Raw genomic sequence first — 25,889 nt, forward strand, 5'->3', positions numbered from 1 at the left:
TGGCCCGAGAATCTGGCCTCACGTAATTTTATGTGGTTAATTAAATGAGTCAAGATTAAGTTGCAAAATCTGCCAACAATAACAGTAGCACCGTGTAGCACTGTCCTATGGCTGGAGACACTGATTTGAAAATGCAAGTTATGGTAGCGCAGTCAAGAATGGGACTATGTGATTTCACTAAGCAACTTCCTTGCCCAATGGAACCTACAGAGCATTCAATTTCCATACACACATGTCACTCTCAGACTTAAGTTCTTTGACCTGCAAGAAAAAAGATCAGGAAAAACAAAAAAAATTATGCACAGACACCGTGTAGACATATACTTGAAATAATAAACTTTAATTAATTTACATTCATTCTTTTAAAATGTACATGATGACCATAATGAACAATGATAAAGACACAGAATTATGGACAGGCAGGAAGTAGATGGATGGGAAATCAGGAAACAGATGTAGTAAGTCCGATGTCTGAGAAGAAATGGCCGCATCGTAAGAACTTCTTGTATTGCAGTTTATGATGTTTCATGCATGGGTATCAAAACAGACAAACAGAGAGAAAGGGGAAAAAAATGATTAAAATGAAGTTCTCATTTTCTTGCATTGGAAAACAAAGCTTTACTTCTGCCTGGATTATTAATTGTGTATCTCTAGTCCAAGTCATGTACTAACAATTTCCTTGTAATTAGACACATACATATCTGCATAAGTTATTGCCCAAGGGTCTAAGTATTTTATTGGCATTAGTAATCAGCAGATAGCAGGAGGTGCGCCGTCAGTGGGCAGAAGGCCTCATTATGTTTGGGCCAACATGGTAAAAGGAGGCCATGAATGTTTATGGTGGGGCAAGGGCTTGGTCCTAGGAAGCCAGAGTCTCAAAACATTTACCTTCCCACTTTGGTCCACTTCACCAAGCATGAAGCGATTGCTGCTTCTGGCCAATTTTCCTGTTTGGGCTCCATCATTCTATAATGCAAAGAGAAGAGAAACTCTGGATAAATATCTTGTATATTGCTGATCCCATTCGTGTTGTAAAACATACAATTTTTTCTTCAGTTATTTTTTTGGGGAAAAAAATACACACATTTCCTTCCACTTTCATTGTTAGATCACTAAGGTCCAATATCACTCTGCTGACTTGCATAAGGTTATACCTTGGTGTCAACACAGCCAATGATCATTTGGAAAACCTACACCCACTGAATGGAATAAATGAGCTTCCATATGTAATACTAATCTATGCCCTCCAAGAGTGGATGAAATATGACTAGGTCCTATGCCCAAAGCAAAACAAAAAACAAGAAACTTACCTGGTACGAGACAGTCTGTAGACATATCGCTTGTGTTGAACCAACTGCCCCAGAGACAGGACAGATCCAACCAAGAGACATCTTCAGGTGAGCTGAGGGGTCCAAGAAAACCCATTACTGTTTCTGAAACAAGCTGAGTTTCCATCACGGAGTGATGTGGCCCTTGGGAACTACCAGGGTGCTGTCACACGTTAAGGTTCTGTGGACTGGCTGAGTCGTAGCTGCCGGGTCCCTAGTTTTGGTAACTTATTAGAGGAAGCCAGCAGCTGATGGAGCAGACAGGAGCTCTGGTCCTTTTCATGAAGAGGGTTCTCCCCTTGTGCGTAAGTGTGGAACCATCAAGCAGAAAAACCTGTAGTTCTGTGGATGTGCCAGTCCTAAAACCAGGTTATTCATTTAAGTCTCAGGTTGAAATCTGCTAACAAGGTCAGACTACACATTCCAACAGTGAAACCCTTGCTTTAGAACCAGTGAAGCCGATGTCCATAAGCACTGTTTCCTGATTGATGTTTTAAGAGGGATCTATAAAGGTTAAAAAAAAGAGAAGAAATTGCTCAAATGAAGAAAAGATATTGGGGTAGAGGGAGAAGTAGATTTTACTATGATTCACTCCTATCTGCTTCCCTTCATGGGGGGTTAATTATATTTTCCCGAGACACAAACATCAGACTTGGACTGACCTTCACGTCTGCCGAAATAGACGAGGGAGTGGAAGTGATTCTAAGGTAGATGTTTAAGTCGTAACTTGTATTGATAGTCCACCAATGTGTTTAATGTAATACACGTTGGTATTAAGAGATTCCTCCATCACTGTGGGCCCCTCAGACAAAATACCATAGAGCAGAACTGGGCATGTAGTGTAATTGGAAAATAAACTTTGGTTGTTGCAAACTGCCAAATTTTGGAGTACTTTGTTGCCATGGAACAATCTAATCTGCTCCAGCTGAGAAAGATAACAACTTGGAGGAAAACAACAGTGTGGTTGAATCTGTCTCCATTCCTATTTTGTATATAAGCTCATCAATATAAGTAAACACTGCTCAGTTCCCTTGCTGTTGAGCATCTTTCTCCAACAGACGACTGAAAGAGACATTATCCTGCCTCACACATTTGAAGTATCTCTTAGTCAGTTGATAAACTGGGTTCATCAAAACCTCATTGCTCATTTTTTCATCACTGCTGAAGGAGCTATCAAATTGAAGGTAATCGAATGGATTGAAAACAGGTCTACCAATGTGCTGTTACCCCCAAGATGCTCACGCAAGAAAATCTAACCATCTACATGTACGTAATGACATCTAAAAGGATGGCAGATGGACAAGGTTGTGGGGCTAACCAGCCTTTGTCTCTTTCTTCCACTCACAGCTCCTCTGCTACAGAGATTTGTCCATGAGGCCCTGGAAAGGCATCTTTAAAGGTTCCCTGAGTTGGTAAGAAGATGCTCTAAGTGGTTGTGCTCCCAGGGGAAAATAATCAGGGCTATAGAAAACCAGAAGGAGCAGTAAGTGAAGGGAGAGAAGCCATCACATTTAATGCCCTTTCTAAAGAATCAGAAATATTTAATGACTTCCTAGAGGTTTTTTTCTCTTTTTATGGAAAATGATACACTGGAAAACAGTGTGGTAGGAAAAAGTAACTAACATCACAATGGCTTTCCTAGATTTTCCATCATCTGAAAGAGTTAAACCTACCCCAGATGGGAGGCATAGCAGATGGGGGCATTCCGATGACTTATAACCTTGGATAATAAAATGACCTAAGACTCTATTTAGAGAAATAGAACAGCTATACTTGGGCTGTTTATAGACTCAGAAATATCATGATAAGCAAACGCAGGCAGTTCAAAGGAATGATGAAAAAAAAAAAGATAAGTGGATAAATAATGATCCGATGTTGTTGCGAAAAGGCAGTGTAGCTGTTGCATTGTTAATATAAACACAGATGACCTTTCATTTGCTCAACTTTCGTCTTCAAGACAGGAAACAGCAACTGATTTTTATCGGGCAAGTAGAATCTTCCACTTGCTTCTGCTGGGCTGACTTTATGGTGTATGTCAGAACCCAGTCATGTCACTATCTCTTCAAAGCCCATGCTGAAAGCCTGATAGGAGCTTGAAAGGGAAGCTTATCCCAGGCATAGGCTTTGTGGGCCCCAGAGACGTTGCAGCTCGCGTCACAGGTCATAGGGTGGGGAAGGCAGGGTGCGTGTGTGCGGGGGCATGGGGAGCAGAAGGTGGTGATCAGACAGAAAAGGGCCTCAATTACGTTTCCATGTACGTATTTGACCAATTCATCTTTTTCACAAACTTAAACATCCTCTAGGGTAATGTTTATTACTTAACAACAAATAAACACACCCCGGAACAATTGTTTTGTACATGAAGGGAGCTAGTGAATCCTATATTCTGGACATATGATGAACTAAAAACACTCACAAAGAATTGTTTACAGATTACACAATATTTTTGCGTCAGAAGGGTTTCAAGCATCTGAACGACAATTTCTGTTTCCGATCACGAGTCAGGTCTTTTTTCTTTTATGGGGTGCACATAAGCATGCACTCATCCATCCTGGACACAACACTTTAAAAATCCATTAAGGTAGTTCACGGCAACCCATGGTGATGGATGAACATTTCTTCCTATCCCTTCACTGGAAATCTGTCTCTTTGTGATTTCATAAACTTTCCCCTAAATGAAATCACCTAAATTGACCTTTAATTTTTTGAGGTACAGTCTACTTGGTCTGGGCTCCAAAACATCCTCTCAATACAAAATACACTCTTACTGTTCTTACTAATTAAATATTTCCAACACTTGTAGAAAATGCTTTTATTTTATATTTCTCTATAGCCATTATGTAGTCATAATCCTGTTTCCTTAGACACATGACGGACTGATTTTTCTCAGGCTGTACCCACTCTGGGGCTTCCTAAGTGGCTCAGTGGTAAAGAATCTGCCTGCCAATGCAGGAGCCGGAGGTTCAATCTCTGGGTCAGGAAGATCCCCTGGAGGAGGAAATGGCAACCCATTCCAGTATTCTTGTCTGGAAAGTCCAATGGACAGAGGAGATTGGTGTGTTCCAGTCCACGGGGTTGCAAAACAGCTGGACACAGCTTAGCAACTAAACAACAATAACAACCCACTGTGACCTGGCCAGAGACAGACAGGAATTTCTCGTGGAAGGGACTTCAGTCCCATCTTCTAGCTTCCAATCCTACCTCTGTTTGTATCCACATAAGAATCATTCCTAATCAGTATATTTCCATATAGTTTTTCCTAAGCCTCCAGGCTTTAAGTAGTAGAAATTTTACATGCCAGTACTAGTCACTACTTACTTAATCAGGAACAATGCTGCTGCCAAGTCGCTTCAGTCGTGTCCGACTCCTGTGCGACCCCATAGACGGCAGCCCACAGGCTCCCCAGTCCCTGGGACTCTCCAGGCAAGAACACTGCAGTGGGTTGCCATTTCCTTCTCCAACGCATGGAAGTGAAAATTGAAAGTGAAGTCGCTCAGTCGTGTCTGACTCTTCGCGACCCCACGGACTGCAGCCCACCAGGCTCCTCTGTCCATGGGATTTTCCAGGCAAGAGTACTGGAGTGGGGTGCCATTGCCTTCCACGAGAAGCAATGCTACTATCATCTAAACCAAGGATTGACAATTGTTTTCTGTAAAAGGACAGATAGTATACATTTTCGGCTTTGTGGGCAATATAGTCTCTGGGTCTCTGCTGCAACTAACAGCTCTGCCATGACAGTATGAAAGCAGCCATAGATGTAAATAAATGATTGTGTTCCAATAAAACTTTATTTACAACAGATGGAAGCAGGTGGTTTTGGTTCTGTGGGCTGTAGGATGTTGACCTCTGATCTAAATCAGACAACGTTAGCCATACTAACAACTGCAAATCAGATTATCATCCTGGTGATACCACACTCACTAATGGCCTACACACTTCCCCTTAGATTTATGTAAGAAATGTAAAAATTCAATACAGTATAGTTGAAAGTTGCTAAGAGAATAAATCTTGAGTTCTCTTCACAGGTTAAAAAAAACACCACAATTCTCCCCTTGCTTTCTTTTTTCTTGTATCAGTATAAGATGGTGGATCTCAGCTAAATTTAATTGTGGTAATCATCTTGCAATGCAAGTTAAGTCATACTATACACTTGAAACTTATACAGTGTGTATGTCAGTTACATCTCTCAATAAAACTGAAAAAAAATCAATATGGATATAGAACTATTATTTTTTAAATAGGTCCCAACCAAAACTATAATTCAAAAAGATATATGCACCCCGATGTTCACAGGAGCACTATTTATAATAGCCAAGACATGGAATCAACCTAAATGTTCATCAACAGATAAATGAATGAAGAAGATGTGAATTACATGATGGAATACTACTTAGTCATAAAAAAAGAAATGAAATAATGCCATTTGCAGTAACATGGATGGACCTAGAGAATATCATACTAAGTGAAGTAAGTCAGAAAGAGAAAGACAAATACTATATGATATCACTTATATCTTGAATCTAAAATATTACACGAACTTACCTACGAAACAGAAACAGATTCATGGAGAAGACTTGCACTTGTGGGGGCATGTGGGAAGGAAGGACTAGGAGTTTGGGATTAGCAGATGCTGACTATTATATATAGAACCGATAAACAACAAGGTCCAACTGTATAGCACAGGGAACTATATTCAATATATTGTGATAAATCATAATGGAAAATAATTTTATAAATAATATATACATATATATGTGTATATACACACACACACACACACACACACACACATATATATATATATCTGAATCACTTTGCTGTACATCAGAAATAAATACAACATTGTAAATCAACTATACTTCAATAAATGAACAGGTCCCTACTACAATTGTTAAGAAAACTGACATTCCATCTTCTGCCCCAAAGTATTTATTTTGTGGCTGTTGGCTACTGATACAAATTCCACCCAAAAGAGATGCATTTAGATGTTTTCTTTTAGACTTTTCTTTGCAGCTAAGATAGGATCATTTCATTTGATGTCCTTTACACTCAGTAGTACCTGTCTAGTCAAGATGGGTTAGAGAAATGCTGCTGATAGTCAATCACGTAAATGTAAAGCTGTGGATGGATAAATCATGACAACAGCTACTTCTTAATAAGTATCTACCATGTCCCAAATATTATGCCTGGCCAGACACAGCCATATAGGACCTCGTTTATCTTCACTACATCTTACAGATGAAAAAACTAACACTCAAACATATGAATTGAATCACTCAAGATTCTAAAACTAATAAGAGGCAAATCTGGGATTTAAACTATGTCCCCTGATCCACTCAATGTGCTCTTTGCATTAAAATTATAAGGTCTCATTTTGATCTTCACTTCAATGATTTTCCTAATTCCTAACCACAAAATTGATGATCAGTGTTTCTGATCTAACTGAACCTTTAAAAAAGTACCTTTTGTTCACATTGAAGTAAGGATGTTTGTGAAAGCAACAGTGAAGTGTATTGGACCAGCAGACCTAGGGAAGAACATAGCATCTTTTAAAGGGTAATGATGACCCATCTCCTGGCTGGTCTGGGACTTCTCAGCTCTAGAAGCTCATATGTCCTCCTCACACTACCCTTCACTGTCAAGTTTATGTAAGGTATTGTGGAAGCCACAAATAGGGCAATGGAAGGAAACAAAGGACATAGAAGCTTAAGGAATAGACGGCAGAAGACAGTGCTCACTCTTAAGCACAGAAAAGAATTAGAAACACACAGTAGGACATATGGATGTATTGCCCAAGTCAGCTGCATAGATCAGGTTCAGTCATTGCTGGATGGTTATCTAGAAAGAGGACTTAGGAACTGAACAGAAAACATAAACTTGTAGACTTCCAGATACCACGTGTCCCAGTATTGGCTCAAGATAATTTCTTATTCCTCATTATGCTACTCTCTTAAAGGGATTTGAGGAAAATATGTTATGGCAGGATTTAATGGCAGGGTTTAAAACTGATTAGTTGACATCCAATCAAAAAACTCTGGGGTGATGAACTTGCCAGAAGGTAATTCAGAGTAAACTAATCACAGGTGTCTTCATACAAAAACTGAATCCAATATTTGAAAACAATATTTTAAAGAAAGAAAAATGAAAAACACTGGTGTGAGTGTGTGTGTGTGGTGTGTGTGTGTATTGAGGACTTGGCCTCTTGGGCAGTCAGAAGAGGGGAAAGTCCCAACTTTTGTATTAGAATAATGCTGACCCTATAGCTTTGAATTATTTGAATCTTTGCCCAAACATGTGTTTGCTTTCATGTTGACCAGGCCTAGTAAATTTCAGCATAATCTGTCAGTGAAAAGAGAAATATGTTGCCTTGTGTGTGGCTGTGTGAGAAAGATGAAATGCTTCTGATGAAGTGTGAGGGCTCCTCAATTACCTGTCCTGGTCCTGAAGACAATAAGCTTTAAAACATGTCAAAACTGTGAAAATATTACTGCTGAAGGCAAAGGCCACCCAATGGAGCAATCTCAGTTGTAGAGCAGGGCTCCTTCCAAGATGGTTCTCTTGAGGGTGGTCTTTGGGTCAGAACACTCTCCTTCATAGAGAAGTGCATGCAGCTAATCACTTGTGCCGGGTCACTGGGGGCATCTCCAAAGGCAGGGTATTCCCTGATGATCTAGGACATTGGGAGTGTGAATGAGTAAGTAATTTAAACCACATGAAAATTTGGCTTCTTTTTCAAAACTACAGGAAAGCCTCATTATATCATCGTCAGTTATTACACAGATGCAAACAGTGTGCTATGAGTTAAACCAGGTCCCCGACACATAACAACTGTATTCAGTTATAGTCTGATACGCCATGCCTAGAATGTAACAAAAAATCATCAGACATTCCATTCCCCTATCAGTCCTGCAAAGATCAAAGACAGTGACAATACCCAGTGTTGGCAAGGCTGAGGGCAAGCCGGCAGGCTATTACAGTGTAGGTGGGAAGGAATCTGGTGAGAACCTTTTGGTGGATAGATGGGTGAAATGTTTAAACATACATCACCTCCAAGTCTTTTCACTCACTAATTCCACACCCAGGGGTTTATCACAGTGGGGAAATTGGTCAAGGGCTCAAATATGTGTGCATGAGATTCATCAGAACACTGTTAAGAGGGCAAAAATGCTGTAAACACCCACAGCATCCATCCACAGGAAATTAAATGGTTTAGCAAATGGCATATACCATCTATAGGGCTTTCCAGGTGTCTCAGTGGTAAAGAAACCACCTGCCAAAGCAGAAGATGTGGGTACCATTCCTGGGTTGAGAAGATCCCCTGGAGGAAGAACAGGCAACTCACTCCAGTATTCTTGCCTAAGAAATCATGGACAGGGGAGCTTGAACGGTTACAGTCCATGGGCTTGCAGAGTCGGACATGACTTAGCAACCAAGCAACAACATACCATCTATGACCCATTTTGCAGATGAAAACAATATTGATATCTAACTGACATGAGAAATCACCCATGATATTGTTCTTTGTGAGGAGTAGAGCAGGAAAGTTATAAAACAACATGGTTAATATATAAGTGTATCATGTGCATAGCATACAAACACTAGCTTCTTCAGAGTAAACGAATCTGGAGTAACATTTTACTTTTATCCTTCTACTTTTTATGTCTTGATTCTTCCATGTATCTGTATTAATCTTTGTAAATCAGCAAAAACAAAAGAAACACACAATCAATTTAGTTGTATTTTTTTTTTCCTCTCTCTAAGCACCTGCAAGATGAAGATGCCCCACTGTGTATGTTAAATGATTTGCTTTTTCCCAAGGAAAGCATCATCACAGGGCACAGATACACAGGAAGAAGGAGAGCTTTTTTTGGGTCTGTGGCCTGTTGATATGCCCTGCATTAGCTACTCTAAAGACAGAGGAATCGATAACTCGGCCCTAATAGCTTGTTAATCATCGTGCAGAACTTAAGGTGGTTCACTTTTATAAAATCATCTTGGAACGGTAATAGCCCTGCTCTTTCACGTTGCTTTTCTTTCCAAGGGCTTCATTAACATGACCTCACTCATCATGGGGTATCACTGTGAGTTTTAGCCGCCCGTAGGCAATGACCTTCCATTTTAAAGACAGAAGCTCCAGGTTCAGGGAGGGGCAGAGTCTGGCCAGAACCGACAAAGGCTATGCCAGAAGTGGACAAGTAAACTATTTTTCTGCATTTCAGCCACTGTTCCATGGTCAGTGTTTTCTATTTGTTGATCCACTGACCAGGGAATCAATGTCTGAGCATTTCACATTTGTCCTCTTCCCTATATGACTCTTCAAAAACAGTAATTTTGATTCAGATAGAATTTTCTCTTTCTCTCAATTCTGGGGTGAGGGTGGGGGGCTAAGGTAAAGGATTTAGACAGGTTTGGTTTGGGAAAACTGTTGTATTTCACATCATCTATGGATTAAGAAAAGGCAGAGGAAGCAGAGATCAAATTGCCACACCCTCTGGGTCACAGAAAAAGCAAGAGTTCCACAAAAACATCTACTTCCATTGATTGTGTGGATCACAACAAACCGTGGAAAATTCTTCAAGAAATGGGAATACCTGACCACCTGACCTGTCTCCTGAGAAATGTGTATGCAGGTCAAGTAACAATTAGAACCAGACATTGAACAGTTCAGTTCAGTCGCTCAGTCATGTCTGACTCTTTGTGACACCATGAACCACAGCATGCCAGGCCTCCCTGTCCATCACCAACTCCCGGAGTCCACCCAAACCCATGTCCATAGAGTTGGTGATGCCATCCAACCATCTCATCCTCTGTCGTCCCCTTCTCCTTCTGCCCCCAATCTTTCCCAGCATCAGGGTCTTTTCCAATGAGTGAGCTCTTTGCCTCAGGTGGCCAAATTGTTGGAGTTTCAGCTTCAACATCAGTTCTTCCAATGAACACCCAGGACTGATCTCCCTTAGGATGGACTGCTCGGATACTGGTTCCAAATTGGAAAAGGAGTACATCAAGGCTGTATATTGTCATCCTGCTTATTTAAGTTACATGCAGAGTACATTATGTGAAATGCCAGCCTGGATGAGGCACAAGCTGGAATCAAGATTGCCGGGACAAATATCAATAACCTCAGGCATGCAGATGACACCACCCTTATGGCAGACAGTGAAGAGCAACTAAAGAACCTCTTGATGAGAGTAAAAGTGGAGAGTGAAAAAGTTGGCTTAAAACTCAACATTCAAAAAACGAAGATCATGGCACCTGGTCCCATCACTTCATGGCAAATAGATGGGGAAACAATGCAAACAGTGACAGACTTTATTTTCTTGGTCTCCAAAGTCACCGAGGACAGGGACTGCATTCGTGAAATTAAAAGACACTTGCCCCTTGGAAGAAAAGCTATGACCAACCTAGATAGCATATTACAAAGCAGAGACATTACCTTGCTGGCAAAGGTCCATCTAGTCAAAGCTGTGGTTTTTCCAGTAGGCACATATGGATGTGAGAGTTGGGCCATAAAGAAAGCTAAGCAATGAAGAATTGATGCTTTTGAACTGTGGTGTTGGAGAAGACTCTTGAGAGTCCCTTGGACTGCAAGGAGAGCAAACCAGTCCATCCTAAAGGAGATCAGTCCTAAATATTCATTGGAAGGACTGATGCTGAAGCTGAAGCTCCAATCCTTTGGCCACCTGATGCGAAGAACTGACTCACTGGAAAAGACCGTGATGCTGGGAATGATTGAAGGCAGGAGGCGAAGGGGATGATAGAGGATGAGATGATTAGATGGCATCACTGACTCAATGGACATGAGTTTGGGCAAGCTCCGGGAGTTGGTGATGGACAGGGAAGCCTGGTCTGTTGCAGTCCATGGGGTTGCAAAGAGTTGGGACACTACTGAGCGACTGTATTGAACTGAAAAATGAGCGAAGGCATCTGATAGTATATTAATATCAGAAAGCCCTAAGTGGGTTAAAACATCATACCTTCCTTGTTGTTGTTCAGTCACAAAGTCATATCTGACTCCTTGCGACCCCATGGACTGCAGCATGCTGGCCTTCCCTGTCCTTCACTATCTCCCAGAATTTGCTCAGACAAATTCCTACATGTCTGTAATTCCATTTTTAGCTGAGGTTAAAAAAGGAAAGAAGAGTATGACCAAATATCCATCAAGCAGCAGAAACTAAAGGACTGGGTGGGGGGGTCCATCTAGGGAGCTTTCTGATATTGAAGCCACAGCTAAGGATATCAGCTCTTTGCCATCAATTCTGGGTGAGCCCCCTGGAAAAAGCTGGTTGTAGAAATTGTGCTGGATCTACAAGAGGAAATAAGCAAAAGGAAGTGTTTGGAGTGTCGTCTTCTCTTGAAACGTCAAAATAAAATGAACAACAACCAATTCAACCCCTTTCTCCCCAGGGCAAGTGGACCCACCACTCCCATTAAACACAGAGAGCATAAGCCTCCCTGCAGGGAGCCATATACTCTTGATTCTTCCAGAGAAGTCTTCACACCACAAGTTCTCTGCTTGCATCCTGTTAGTCGGACATAAACACAGGGAGCATGAGGCAATGATGTGGTCTCTGGACCCTGACCGTTATAAGAGGGTCGCCTCCCAACAGGAAGAATTCTGAGTCAGAGTCTGGCACGCTGAGTTCTCTGATGCCATCGACTGACACCACGAACTGGTCCTTTCATGTTTCCATGTCTTTATTGGAACTCGTACAACAGAAGCAGCTCAAGATTAACAGGGTGTGAGGACACAATAAGAATTTACTCCACAGGTTGTTAGAGAGTGGAGAGAGAGACCAGGTTCAGTCTGCACATACAGAAGAGAAATAAACAGACACTAGGGTTATGATAAGGTGTTTTCACCAAGCTTGATGTTGTAGTGATTCTAATCACTTATTTACCTTGGCATGCAACATTATTGCAATTGATATTTTAAAAAATGTTTTGAATTCTCCAAAAGACAAATGTGAGATGTGTAAAAACTAAGAGTTGAACTATTACCACAAAAGATGAATAATTTTAAGTAATTCAAATAGACTTAGAATGAACTATAAATTTGGCTCTCTGTCCCAACCATCTTTTCCTTGGCTCCTTTATCTCTCCTGCCTAAAGGGATTTAGAGCTTGGTCTAATAGAACAAATTCACTGTGGGTCTAGTTCTGTCTTTATGTGAATGTAGGCCAGCTACTCTCAATGACTTCTGGAGGAAGGCAGTTGTATAGAAAACACACTGCATGTATGATAAGTCACTTCAGTCGTGTCCAACTCTTGCGACCCTATGGACTGTAGCCCACCAGGCTCCTCTGTCCATGGGATTCTCCAGGCAAGAATACTGGAGTGGGTTGTCACGCCCTCCTCCAGGGGACCTTCCTGACCCAGAGATCGAATCCACATCTCCTGCAATGGCAAGCAGATTCTTTACCACTGACTACCACCTGGGAAGCCCCAGAAAACACACAGGATGAGCTGTTATTTTGCTGTCTTTTTAGAGAATACATTCATCATCCAGAGATTGCTAGCTCTTCTACCATAAAAATGGGAAATTTCAGTCCAGCAGCCTCTGCAGAACAGTATGTAGATATTAACAAGGTCAAGTACCATAAGATCTTACTCACTTATATTCCCTGAGACTAAGTGGAGCTGGAATTGAAAGCTGTCCTTTATCTCCTTCACCTTTGCTTACCAAGTTAATTCCCCTGTTTATTTGTCTATTTCCACCTTTTAGTTCTGATCTTCCATAGAAACTCTAAGAAATGCATCTCTCAAATGCTGAAACACATTCTCAAAAACACAACCACACAATGTCCAACAGCATCTTCTGATTTAAGAAGGACATAAAGTTTCAGAAAAAGAAGTACAACTGTGTACAACTAATGTACAACTAATGTACACATTCACTGTGTGAGATGTGTTCTGTGTTCATAAATGTTGAGGTATGACGGGCATATCTCAAAATCAAGATCTAATGCTTAGGAAAGCTCATCAAATTTCAACATGGATGGCATGAAAACATTTCACCTCCAAATATCTTTATTCATTTGTCAACTGAATTACAATGCTGTCCTTTAAGGATAGTTTGGAGTCAAAGGAAAAACTGTTTCTTAGCATATAGAATTACTGACAAATCAATAGCTTTATATTCAACACACTTCTGTCTTGGCAACAATTATTTGTAGGTGTATGTATTTCCATCTGATGACTTATTATATTTGGGGGTACTTTATTTAAGAAGGCATCTTACAAGCTTAACCTTTTAATGTCCAAAACTGCCCTGTCTGTGGTCACAGGTGGCTATTGAAAAATTGAAATGTGGCCTGCTGAAATTCAGATGTGCTGTAAGCATAAAATGCATACTAGATTTCAAAGACTTAGTGTGAAGAAAGAATGTAAAATACCTCATTGATAATTTTATATCGATTACGTGTTGAAATACAATAGTTTGGGTATACTGAGCTAAGTAGATTGTATTATTAAAGTTAAGTTCATCCATTTCTCTTTCCCTTTTTTAATTTGGCTGTTAAATTTTTTAAATTATATATGCAACTTACATTATACCTTTATTGGACAACACTAGGCTAGAAGAATTCAATTTGCATTGAAGTACTTAGAGATGGATGAATTTATCATTCTGATTCAATAACTGCAATATTGTTGAGCATTATAAGCAAATATTGCAGTTATTTTTAAGTGCTTAAAAAACATTTATATGAGGATCTTGACTTTCAAAAATGATGTATTTATCTCATTTTTCTCTATTTCTTCTATTGACTTGGGCGACTCTGAACTTATCACTAGGATTTATCTTAAAGCTATTATTTCAGTTTTTCAAGATAAGTGCAATAGAGTTGATTTGGGAAACGTGACTAGAAAAAAAACACCAGTGACTAACAACAAATACAAATATACTTTCCAAAGCATAAAAGGAAAAATAATCCCAAAGAGGAATGGCATCAGAATTTCGTCATAAAACATTTTAGCAGAAAATTAAGTCTTTAGATAAAGGATGTGTAACTTCTTCCATTTTCTTTGCTGTGGCCAGTACAAATCTTGAGAATATGCTAACAGGTTCTTCTCTGAAAGAGCAAGAAAGGAAGTCCAGTTAAAAAGAGTAAAGTTCACAGGGAGCCCAGCCTGGCGTTCTGTGACGACCTAGAGGGGTGGGATGGGGTCGGGGGAGGGAGGTTTAAAAGGGAGGAGAGAAATAGATATTTATGACTGATTTGCGCTGTTGTATGGCAGATACCAACACAGCACTGTAAAGCAATTTTCCTCCAATTAAAAAATTAATTAAAATTACCATAAAGAATTACATCTCAATTAAAAAAAAAAAGATTAACTGGTAGAGGCAGTTTTCAAACCCAGAGAGTTTGGTATCAGACTTATGATGTTGACCACGATTCTATGTAGTCTTCTGAAGGCTGATACGTAAACATTTCTGAATCATTGACCCCTATTCTCATTTATCGGGTTTGACGCCGTCTTTTAGCTCTTTGGTTCTGTGTCAACATACAGCAGTTTTATTCATTTCTGTTTGTGTGTATATGTATGTGTGTAAGTTAATTAAAATTATTTTCAGACAGAAAAGAGAAAAAGAATAATGTTCATGCATCAGATGGAGACATGTGTGAGGGGTAGTAGTCAACAGAACATTGTATATAACCACTGATCATGAAGGTTCCATGGAGTCTTCTGTGTATCTGAATGTATGCTAATATTGTCATGGTCGCTATGGTACCAGACAGGTCTCCTCTTGGATCTCACCTTCTGAGAACATTTTCTTTTACAATACTATCCAGAAAACAAGAAATACATCCCTCAAGGAAGACAACGAAAGATCGGGCATTTAGTTGCTCTCTGTTACTCACCAGTTCTTGCCATCGTATTCTAATACTTATTAAACTGGGAAGACTTCACACCTTCCACTGCCAGTTACCCAGGAGCATGTTTGATCAACACTCCCAGGCTGTCTAGTTACCTGAGAGTGACTAAATAATTCCAGAGCAGCTGATACTAGTGCTGTTTTTCCATCTCATTTACATCTTGAGTAGAAGGCACACCCCCAACAGACTGAGCTGCTCAAGACCAAGCTTTTCTAGTAATTCTAACAGTGTTTCCACGTCCTGTCGCTCTTCCCAATGGCGGTGTAAGCCAAGGTCTTTCCCTTTTTACCTTAACTGGAGGCAGAGATTCATTTGCATGACTTAAAACCTCACACCAGAATATTCATATTCAAGATCATCTGTCAGGCTGGCTAAAACACAAGAGAGCGGGGCTCCAACCCCAGGGTTTCTGATTCAGGCGGTCTGGGGTAAGGCCAGAGGACCCGCTTTTCTAACAAGTTCCCAGCGATGCTGCCCATGGTGGTGAAGAGACCACACTTCCAAACATTGCCTTAGACATCCATTCTGTTAGTGTTCCCAGGTAGGTTCTCAGGAAATGGGCTGGGAAGGAAGGAAGAAAGGAACGAAGGGAAGGAAGAAGGGAAGAATGAAGGAAAGAGAGAAAAAGAAAGGAAGGAAGGAAGAAGAAACAAATGACCAAGAAGCAGGGGAAAGAAAAGGATGGGAGGAAGAAAGGAATGCAGAAGGAAGGGAAGGAGAGGGGGAGGAAGGAAGGAAGGAGGAAGAAGGTAATTATCCAAATGTCAGTAGAGTCTGTAACACTTGACACTTTTATTATCTCAAGGTCATTTAATACTTCAGATAATATGAAGTGTTATTATATACTTTTCCAGGTGATGGATATGAAACTTAAAGTGGATAAATTACTATCCAAGCAGTTACATAGTCAGTGGCGCAGTCATCACGTGAACCCAAGCAGGCTGGTTTCAGAGCCTTCACCACAATGCTATGCTGATCGTTTGGCAACCTGCTCAGGAAAGTAGTCTATACGGTCACCCTGGTCATTGTCCTATTAGAGTGCACAAAGTAATCTCTCTGCTATCAGGCTAATTAGCAATCAGCAGAAGCAGAAACTAAATAAAGAGGTGGTGTGCAAGGGTCTGTCTATAATTCTGTTAATTTGTACTTGGCCAGCCATAGTTTTCAATAGGGTGAGTAAGTTTAACACATAGGATGCAAAAACTATGGACTGTGATATAGGGATCAAATGGAATGAGAATGAAGGCTGCAGGGACTGGGCAGGGGGGTGATGCAAGGAAAATTAAAAGAAAAAAAGTGTAGGCCAAATTGGAATAAACACGGAAACCTGGGAATATGTATAAAGGTAAAGACTAGAGAATTTGTAGCTATTTCTATGAACTTTATATGGCTTTAAGTATACATGTTCATATATAGTTTTCCTGTTAGAGATACTGACAAGTCTACCAGCAAATAAACATGGGGCTTAACTATTCCCTTCAGGATCCTCTGTGGCTAGAAATAAAGAACCTGCCTGCCAATGCAGGAGACATGGGTTCAATCCCAGAGTTGGGAAGATCTCCTGGAGGAGGAAATGGCAACCCACTCCAGTATTCTTGCCTGGGAAATCCCATGGACAGAGAAGCCTGGTGGGGCTACAGTCCATGGGATTGCAAAAGAGTCAGATATAATTTAGCGACTAAACAACAATTGTTTCCTTCACATAATAAACACAATGATTCAGATACAAGAAAGAAGCAAGGAAAGAACTGAAGAGAATGTCAAATTCAAAACATTCAACTAAATATAAATTGATTGTGCATTTTGCAAATTCTTTCCCTTCATACCTCCTTTTGTAAAGTAAAATCTGCCATTTATAGAACATATTCCCCGTAGAAATACACTACAGAAAACTGATCCAATACAGGAGAGTTTTGTCAAATACTTTCCTTCAATAGATGCTTTAATTTGCTGAGGAATATATGACTGATCTTAATTTATCTGTTTCGGGAACCCACCAAGACTTTTGGCAACAGCATTTCTTCTTACCCTTCTCCTTCTATTGAAATATAGCTGTTCTTTCTAATAATTGTCATGGGGTTTAGGAGAAAAGAGGGGGATTATTTATACAAGTGAAGGTTTTAGAATCTTGAGCCCAGCCCAGTTTGGATCAAGAGGGCCTGTGAGGTGACACATGGTCTGTTTTCATTGGCCGAAATCCTAAGACATTCTATCAGGCTCCTGGGCATCACTGCCTTGAAGGGCTCAGAGTGGCTGAATTAGTTTCAGGATCTTTGGAAGCACTACCATGGCTAGCTCTGTCCACTGGTTCTCCAGCCCTGGCTCATCTGCATTAGGGTTAGATCTGAAATGTCAGGAAAAACACAAGACCCATCTGTTCCGCTGGAAGCTGACTTAACTAGTTCAGACCACCTCTATTCAAAATGAGAGTAACCTGGGGGTCCTCCTTAACTTGTAAGGGCAATAAATCTCCCACTGTATTTTTCCTGCTTGTTGCCTCTTTTTAAAAAAATTTTTGCCATTCTAAATACTGATTCCTCAGTACAAGGTTGCAAAAAGTTTTGGATTGTCACTCACTTGGGTTGTCCTTCTAGTTTGTGAAGCAGAAGGATCAGGTTGAAGGCTTTCACAGGCAACACCATAACAGAGTAGCCTGAAAAAAAAATTGCCCTCCCACATCACCTCTGACAGAGAGAGAAAGGAATGCTTCAGAGACTCTCTTGGCAGAATATCTTACTTTTGAAACCACCTCAATCTGATTTTGCTCCTTTGGGTAGCCATTGTCTCTCTTCTGACCATATGGATAATGAGTCTGAAAAAATTGATTTTTAACTTGGATTTCCCTTTAAGCCATTTTTCAGAATCTGAGGATCACCGGATATTCGAGTTCAACACAACCCCTGCTCTCAAACAGAATTGTATACAGAAGTCTGAGACGTAGCTCACGTAAGTGTTAAAGTACTTTGGTTGAATGCAGGTAAAATGTCCAAGACTCTAATCCAAACCTGGCCCCTCTAGGACTTTGAAGGAGCTTTCAGGACTTCCTAAGACACAGTGTGAAAACAAGTGATCTTCTTCAGATTCTTCATTTTCGTGATGAGGTACCTAAGTTGGGAAGATCCCCTGGAGCAGGAAATGACAACCCACTCCAGTTTTTTTGCCTGGGAAGTCCATGGACAGAGGAGCCTGGTGGGCTACAGTCCATGGAGGTCACAAAGAGTTGGACATCAAAACATAAGCTTGGTGGGGTTTGTTCCATGGTCACATGTTAAATTAGTGGCAGGTTTAAATTAGAAACTAAGCTTTTTACTTCCTTTTAGCCCTCTCTACAACACAGTGAGTCCAATGAAGATATGTTTTCAGATCTAAGACTTGTCTGCATTAGGAGAACTATTCTGGTTAAACAAATAAACAAAAAACAGCACTTCTTGTCTTGAATCAAACTACGGGAAAACATTGCACCTAAGCAGAAATCATACTATATACACCTTGATCACCTGTGCACAGGTAAAGGTGTCCTGCCCTCTGAGAATCACTGAAGTCCTTAGCTGGCTCAGGGTCGACAATGCTAGGTCCTGGCGCATGGTCCTCCCTCTCCGCTGCTAGTGCTCTGCTCCACAGACTCTCTGAAGACACTCTTGTCTGTTTTCCCAAATCAGTTTATTTGCCCAGCTAATCCATGCAAATGCAATAATATGGAATAAAGTGCTAAAGGGTTATTCTTCAGAGAATATATTTTCTAATTATCTTTAAATTAAAGGAGCATTTTAATGGCCAGAGTTTCAGACACTGTGGAAGGAAATGGGAGTGATCAATTTAGAGCAGCATTTATTATTTTCTTTAAATGAGATAAAAATGCACATTCAAGATGGAAAACTTGGAAAACAGAAAAACAAAAATTATCACATTCACCAATCCAAAGTAATTCCTGTTAACATTTTGATTTCTTCCCTCTCATTATTACAATGCACTTATACATGAATTCTTTTTCTCTACAAAGAGGATACCTTCCTGGTATCCTTGCAACTGTCTAAAAATAATTTCAAAATTTTAGAATAGTTTCAGATATATGAAAAAATTGTGATGATAGTAGAAAGAATTACCATATATCTTAAGCCCATTTTCCCTTATTTAGTATCCTGTTAATAATTAATATACTTATTAATTAATAATTAATCTAATAGAATAATATAATTGATAGAATGATCAATTACTATATAACATAATAATATAATTAATACACTATTAGTATACAGTATATTTGTCACCATTAATGAACCAATTTTGACACATTATCCCTAACTAAAATCTAGAATTTGTTCAGTTTTCTTCAGTTTTTACTACTTTAGTTTTCCTGTTCCAGCTTAAAAGCATGTTATAAACCTAAGGAAACATGATAAGTAAATGCACTTCCAGGATTCCATGCAAAATATCACATTATATTTAGTCATCATGTTTCCTTAGGCTTATAACATGCTTTTAATAGTCATATCTTGTGAATGATTACCCACGTAAGTAAATAGTCTTTGAAAGCATAGTTTGTAATGAATGTACTATGTCACTGAGTAACTCTATCATAGATCATGTAACCAATCACCTACTTTTTAGTATTTAGGTTGTTCAAAAGCTTTTACTATTAGAAATGTTTAGAGATGCATCATTATAATTATACACTCACGCTTAATCCTTAGGGTAAATTCTTAGAATTGGATAGCTATGTCAAAGGACACTCATATGCTTAAGACTTTGAAGACACATTTAGGAGAGTGTGTCATGAGCATGAAACAGCAGGATTCTGGGGAAATTCAGGCTCCTTCCAGACACAGGGTGAAGCTCTGGGCAAGTGACTTAACCAGTCTGAGTGTAACTTTCTCACGTTTAAGATACAGTAACAATAATAATGATAGCCACTACAACAGTATCTATCTCAGAGGTTCTTTGTAAGGATTAAGTATAAAAACATACTTGTATTAATCAGAGTTCTCCAGGTCAATAGAACCAATTGGATGTGTGTGGGTAAACATATTTTTAAATACCTAAACATTTAAATATATACTCTATATTTAAATGTGGATTTAAAATATATATATTAATATATATATATATATATGAAGAGATTCATTATAAGACATTGGTTCATGTGGTTATGAAAGCTGAAAAATCCCCAGGTGTGCCGTCAGCAAGCTGGGGACCCAGGAGAGAAGATGGTGTAGTCCTATCTAGTCTGAGTGCAAAGGCCTGAGAACAGAGAAAACTGATGGCATAATTTCCAATTCAAAACCCAACTAGCTCAAGATCCAAAAAGAGCCTCTGCCTTAGTCTGAGTGTGAAGGTTAGAAAGGATGGATGTCCAGTCAAAAGCTGTCAGGCAGCAGGAATTCCCTCTTACACACCCCTTTTGTTCTATTTAAGCCTTCAACTGATTAGATGAGACCCACCCACACCAGGGAGGACAATCTGCTTTACTCATCAGTCCAGCCATTCAAACGTTAATCTCATTCAGAATCACTCTCACAGAGACACCAGAATAATGTTTATCTGAATGTCTGGGCACCCTGTGGCCCAGTCCAGTTGACACATAAAATTAACCATTACAGTATGCATCAATAAACAGCTTAGCATTTAGTTACCACTTGTCCATGCTGCCCTAGTAAATATCAACTATAGAGGCCCACCGTACATTAAGGCTTCACTGAGTGACTGATACGGTTCCTTCCTTTTATTTTAGAATTTTACACTCCTCAGATACAAAACTAGACTGAATTGAGGTACATGGCCCCACCCTCTATATTATGCAGAATATTATGCTGCTGATACTCCTACAGTGGATTCTGGAGTACTATGATACCTGGTACAAACATGATTTCTTTTTCTACCTTATAAAGGTTCATCCTACAATGACTTCTCTCCACTTGTTCAGCTTCTATGACTAGAGAAAAGCCCAGTTAGGAATTATAGGCCCTGGGTTCTCATTCCTTCTGTGGCCTTGAATAGGTATGAACAAGTGGGTAAGACACTTGTATTCTTGGAGTCTCAGATTCCTCGTCTATAAATAGAAAGTGTGGACGATGATCACTCAAGCTTTTCTACATCTCCATGATTCTGGGCAAATATGCGGATTTCCATGAACACACCCACAACCAGAGAATAAGCACAATGTGGAGGGTCGGTGGCCCATTGTGAGGTCGATCCCTCAGCCCGATGGCACTCAGGTGGACAGATGGGGTAAGCAACTGGTTCATTCAAAGTCCAAAAGTAGTTAAATTCTCTCTTGAAGGCATACACTCTAGAGTGCAGAAAAGTAAATTAGAAGACATATGGTGATGTGTTGAACATAGAATTCCTCAGGCAAAGGACATGCACATTTCTAAGAATTTTGAATGCATCTCTTACTAAATTGTCCTCCAGAAAGCCTGTAAAAGGTATGATCAGGAAAGAATATTTTTTTGAAAAGCTGCTCTACTCAGGATGGGCATGAAAGGCATTATTGGTAACTTGGCCAACATTCCTGTCTCCTGGATGTCTTTCCCCAGACAGAGGAGAATGAGTCCTGCTGCTGCTGCCTGTCGTGGGCAGAACCAAGGAATCATTTCAGCAAACAGGTAAAAGCTGCTCAGAGGTAAGGGTTCAGGGGGCTAAGGCTTGAGGAGCCCCTAGACCTAGTGGTGTTACACCGCTGGGAAGACCCGGTTAAAAGGATCATCGGAGGGTCCCTCCCCCAGGGAGTCGTCCATCAGCGATTTTACTGAGCATTCCATCACCCTTGCAGTTCGCTCTCATTACTCACTTAATCCTCACTTAGCGCCTTCCTGTGAAGAGAGTCAATGTCATCACCCAGGTTACACAAGAAGGAAACAGAGACAGAGAGAAGTTGATTCTAAAGCTCATCTCTTAGAAAAAGCTAAGGGGGAAGGGGGGAGTCAGGGGGTTACCTGAGACCTGCTTGGCCCACCTCCCCTTTGCATTCTGGAAGCAGCTCAAGTCCTCAAATGGCTCTACAGAAACAGCCTACAGCTCAGGGAGTTTATGCTTTCTTAGCATGAATTAGAGATGGACATTCCTATTTTTCATGGAGGCATTAACTGAACCTCCTTCCCATCTTAGAGACCCTTTCCCTCTCCTCACCCCCGTACACACGCTTTCCCAAGACTCTGGAGAATCCCCGCTCCTGCACCGACCTCCAGACCACGGAAGCTAATTTAGGGTGATCAGCTCAGCAGGGATCTAAGTGCTGTCTCTCAGTTCTTCCGCAATGAGCCAGAGAGCTCCACAGTGATAAGTAACAGCTCACAGATGCCGAGGGCCACTGCCTCCGTGCAGAACCAGTCAGCCTGTCCCTGTCTCACAGTTGCAAACACAGTTGTCTCACAGTTTCTGAACCTCCGGCGTGAACTCCACAAGTAAGCCAGCTGCCTCACACTCCCCGACCACTGGACTTGAAAGCAATGAGGCAAAGATGGCAAACGGTTCAGCACAACGTCACCAGCCATGAGTTCAATGAAAAACACTCATCACTCTGCAAATGAGTCGGAGGTAGCATCATTTTTCTATTAATAAAGGGACACATCATCATCACCTTCTCATCAGAAGAATCCCCCATTGCTCCTGTCCACTCTAAGTATGTTCAGGGACCTGGAAGTCACATCATCTCAGAGATGACCTAAGTCCGTGGTGAGTTACGGTGAAACATCTTTGGGTTTCTGAGTCTAGGGAACACTCAGAGTTCCAATAAATGGTTTGTTTTCGGGCATACAGAGGAAATGTATCAAGGTGACTCCTTGTACTAAAATGAAGGGTTGCAACTGGGCGACTCTTTACGCCATCTGCAAGAGAATTTTATCAGCTACACTTCTCTTAGCAATAAGCTGAGCCCCTTACAGTTGCACTCTTCTTCTTGGGGCTACTGGAATATTTTGTTTTAAAAAACAATCATGTAGCACTTCATATTCCCTAATGAACAGAATTTAGAGGGATGTACTTCACGTTTCCTACAAAGGCTGGAGGTAAGAATGCTCACCATTCTTCTCCCCTTGCCCTATGCTTTGACAAGGCTGTAGTTGGAGATATGTTTGGATATCTTAAATGGAAGGGGTAGAGAGACAGGCAAAGAAGAGATAGGGTACATCAGTGTCTAATCTGAGAATTAGGGTGATTGTATGAGAACATAGGACAGGATTAATCCTTCCTATCTGTTTAGCCTTCAGCTCTACTGACCTAAGGATAAGATTACTCTAAGGATAAGATTTTGGAATCAATTATTGACTCACTTAGAAGGCTTCCCAGGTGGCTCACAGCAAAGAATCCACCTGCCAATGCAGGAGATGTAAGTTCAATCCCTGGGTCAGGAAGATCCTCTGAAGGAGGAAATGGCAACCCACTCCAGTATTCTTGCTTGGGAAATCCTGTGGACAGTGGAACCTGGTGGGCTGCAGTCCATGGGGTTGCAAAGAGTCAGACATGACCGAGCACACACTTGATACACTTGCTAGATCCTCTGTTCTAAAGGGCTAATCTAAAGCATTCTATCCTGTATTTTTCAGAATGAATTCAATGGATAAGATTAAGATCCATCCAGTCTAACAATGAACATGGATATATAGTTGGCAAGAAAAGCATTTAGTATCTTACTTGGAATCTTTGGCTTGCTTCTCAGAATACCCATAACTCTAATATCTGTATATTAATTTTATGGCTTACAAATCATTTTCCTATATATTACCACTGTTAACAGTTTTAAGTATCCTGGTGAGATAGGTAGAGGGGATATATGGTCCTCACATTACAGATGGGAAAACAGAGATGCTATGCAGTTACTTGCCTGAGATCAAGCCCAAGGTGATGAGATTCCAAGGCTGAAGATGAATCCCATGCCCTTTTGGTTATATCATGGCACGTTTGGATTTCAAAATTTGAGTTTACATGGAAACCATTTCTCTTCACAAATCCCCATTCAGTTCAGTTCAGTTCAGTTGCTCAGTCATGTCCAACTTTGCGACCCCATGGAACTGCAGCACACCAGGCTTCCCTGTCCATCACCAACTCCTGGAGCTTACTCAAGCTCATGTCCATTGAGTCGGTGATGCCATCCAACCATCTCATTCGCTGTTATCCCCTTCTTCTCCTGCCTTCAATGTTTCCCAGCATCAGGGTCTTTTTCAATGAGTCTGTTCTTTGCATAAGGTGACCAAAGTATTGGAGCTTCAGCATTAGTCCTTCCAATAAATATTCAGGACTTTTTGAGTAACTTTTGAGTAAGATCCTATAATTATCCCCATTTTGCAGAGGACACAAAAGAGGCATAGGTGTGTTAGTCTCTTGCCCAAACAGCACAGTTCAATTCAACACAGTCTGGTTCCTGAGACTGTTCTTAAACATACAAGATGTGTTATCCAACTTAATTCTTATACCAACCACAGGGGAGAGGCATTATGATGCCCTTAATTTGTAAAGAAGGACACTGAAGTTTAGAGGAGTTAGGGTTCCTGACCAAGAAAGGACACAGAGTCAGTAAGCTGAGGGGCTGGAATCCAGGGTTTCCTTCCCTAAATCCCATCACCTAGTGCAGAGCATCTCAACCAGGGGCAAGGTCCGACTACCCTGGCTGCAGAAGGGCTATGTTACGATGGCCTGAAATTACACTTCCTAAGTCTCTTCTTTCACTCTTTGACAATGATAAACTCACTTTGTACACACTACCCTTCATAACGTTCTTAGGAAGAATTAGTGAGGATATCCTTCCCACTCAGAAACCAGATTCTCACAGGAAGGTACATTTAAAAAGTCTACTGGGACTTCCATGGCCAGTCCAGAGATGAGGACTCCACGCTTCCATTGCAAGAGACGTGGGTTCAGTCTCTGGTTAGGGGACTAGGACCCCAAGTGCTGCCTGGCACAGCCAAAAAAATAGACAGGAAAAAAAAAAAAGAAAAGCCTACTAATGAAATGAGAACTATGAAATGTTTAACCTAAATGCCAGTACATTGAAATGCACATCCAGCAAATATAATCAAGAGGGCATTATGCAGATTAGTGCACAAAACTCATCACTGTTAAGTGAGATTAGAAAATTGTACAGTAAGAGCTTCATAAAGATTGCCTGGTTACCACAGGCAATAATTACACAGGGCATGTGGCATTACAAGCAACCATTTTGTCTTTATGTGAGGCTAAGTGTGAGCTTTGGGGAAGTAACTGGCTGATGGGTGAAAAAGAGAAAAGAATATCCAGCATCTGTGTTAAAATACTCCACATACCCATCAGAACAACCAAATGCTCACTACTTACATTGCTGTTTAGTCAATAAGTCCTGCCTGACTCTTTGCGATCCCGTGGACTGTAGCCTGCTAGGCTCCTCTGTCCGTGGAGTTTTTCTCATGAAGAATACTGGGATGGCTTGCCATTTCCTTCCCTAGGGGATCTTCCCAACCCAGGGATAGAATTCATGTTGCCCGCATTGCAGGCTGATTCTTTACCGCTCAGCCAACAAGAAGGCCCCAACCAACTATCAGACACAAAATCACTGAGTAATCTTTAGGGGGCTTTTCCTGTTTATACTTTGGTCCTTTTTGAATTGTGTACCATGTGTAGACAAGTTTAAAAAAAGTCCCCTCTCATTATGAACCCCAAAGCTCCCTTTCTTCTTTCCTTGATGGACTCTTACACGCTGAGATTAAAATAATTGCCA

The 25,889-nt window shown here is 40.6% G+C and overlaps 1 long non-coding RNA gene across 1 annotated transcript; it reads right to left on the bottom strand.

The window, feature by feature from the left end:
- Positions 1-319: 319 nt before the first annotated feature.
- Positions 320-1,825, bottom strand: LOC139032650 (uncharacterized). The gene is made up of 3 exons (XR_011485233.1): positions 1,311-1,825; positions 889-966; positions 320-502 (listed from the first exon to the last, which is right to left on the bottom strand). It is a non-coding gene; the product is annotated as an uncharacterized lncRNA (long non-coding RNA).
- Positions 1,826-25,889: the final 24,064 nt, after the last annotated feature.

Source organism: Odocoileus virginianus, chromosome 32 (genome assembly GCF_023699985.2).
Source record: "Odocoileus virginianus isolate 20LAN1187 ecotype Illinois chromosome 32, Ovbor_1.2, whole genome shotgun sequence".
Lineage (NCBI taxonomy): Eukaryota > Metazoa > Chordata > Mammalia > Artiodactyla > Cervidae > Odocoileus > Odocoileus virginianus.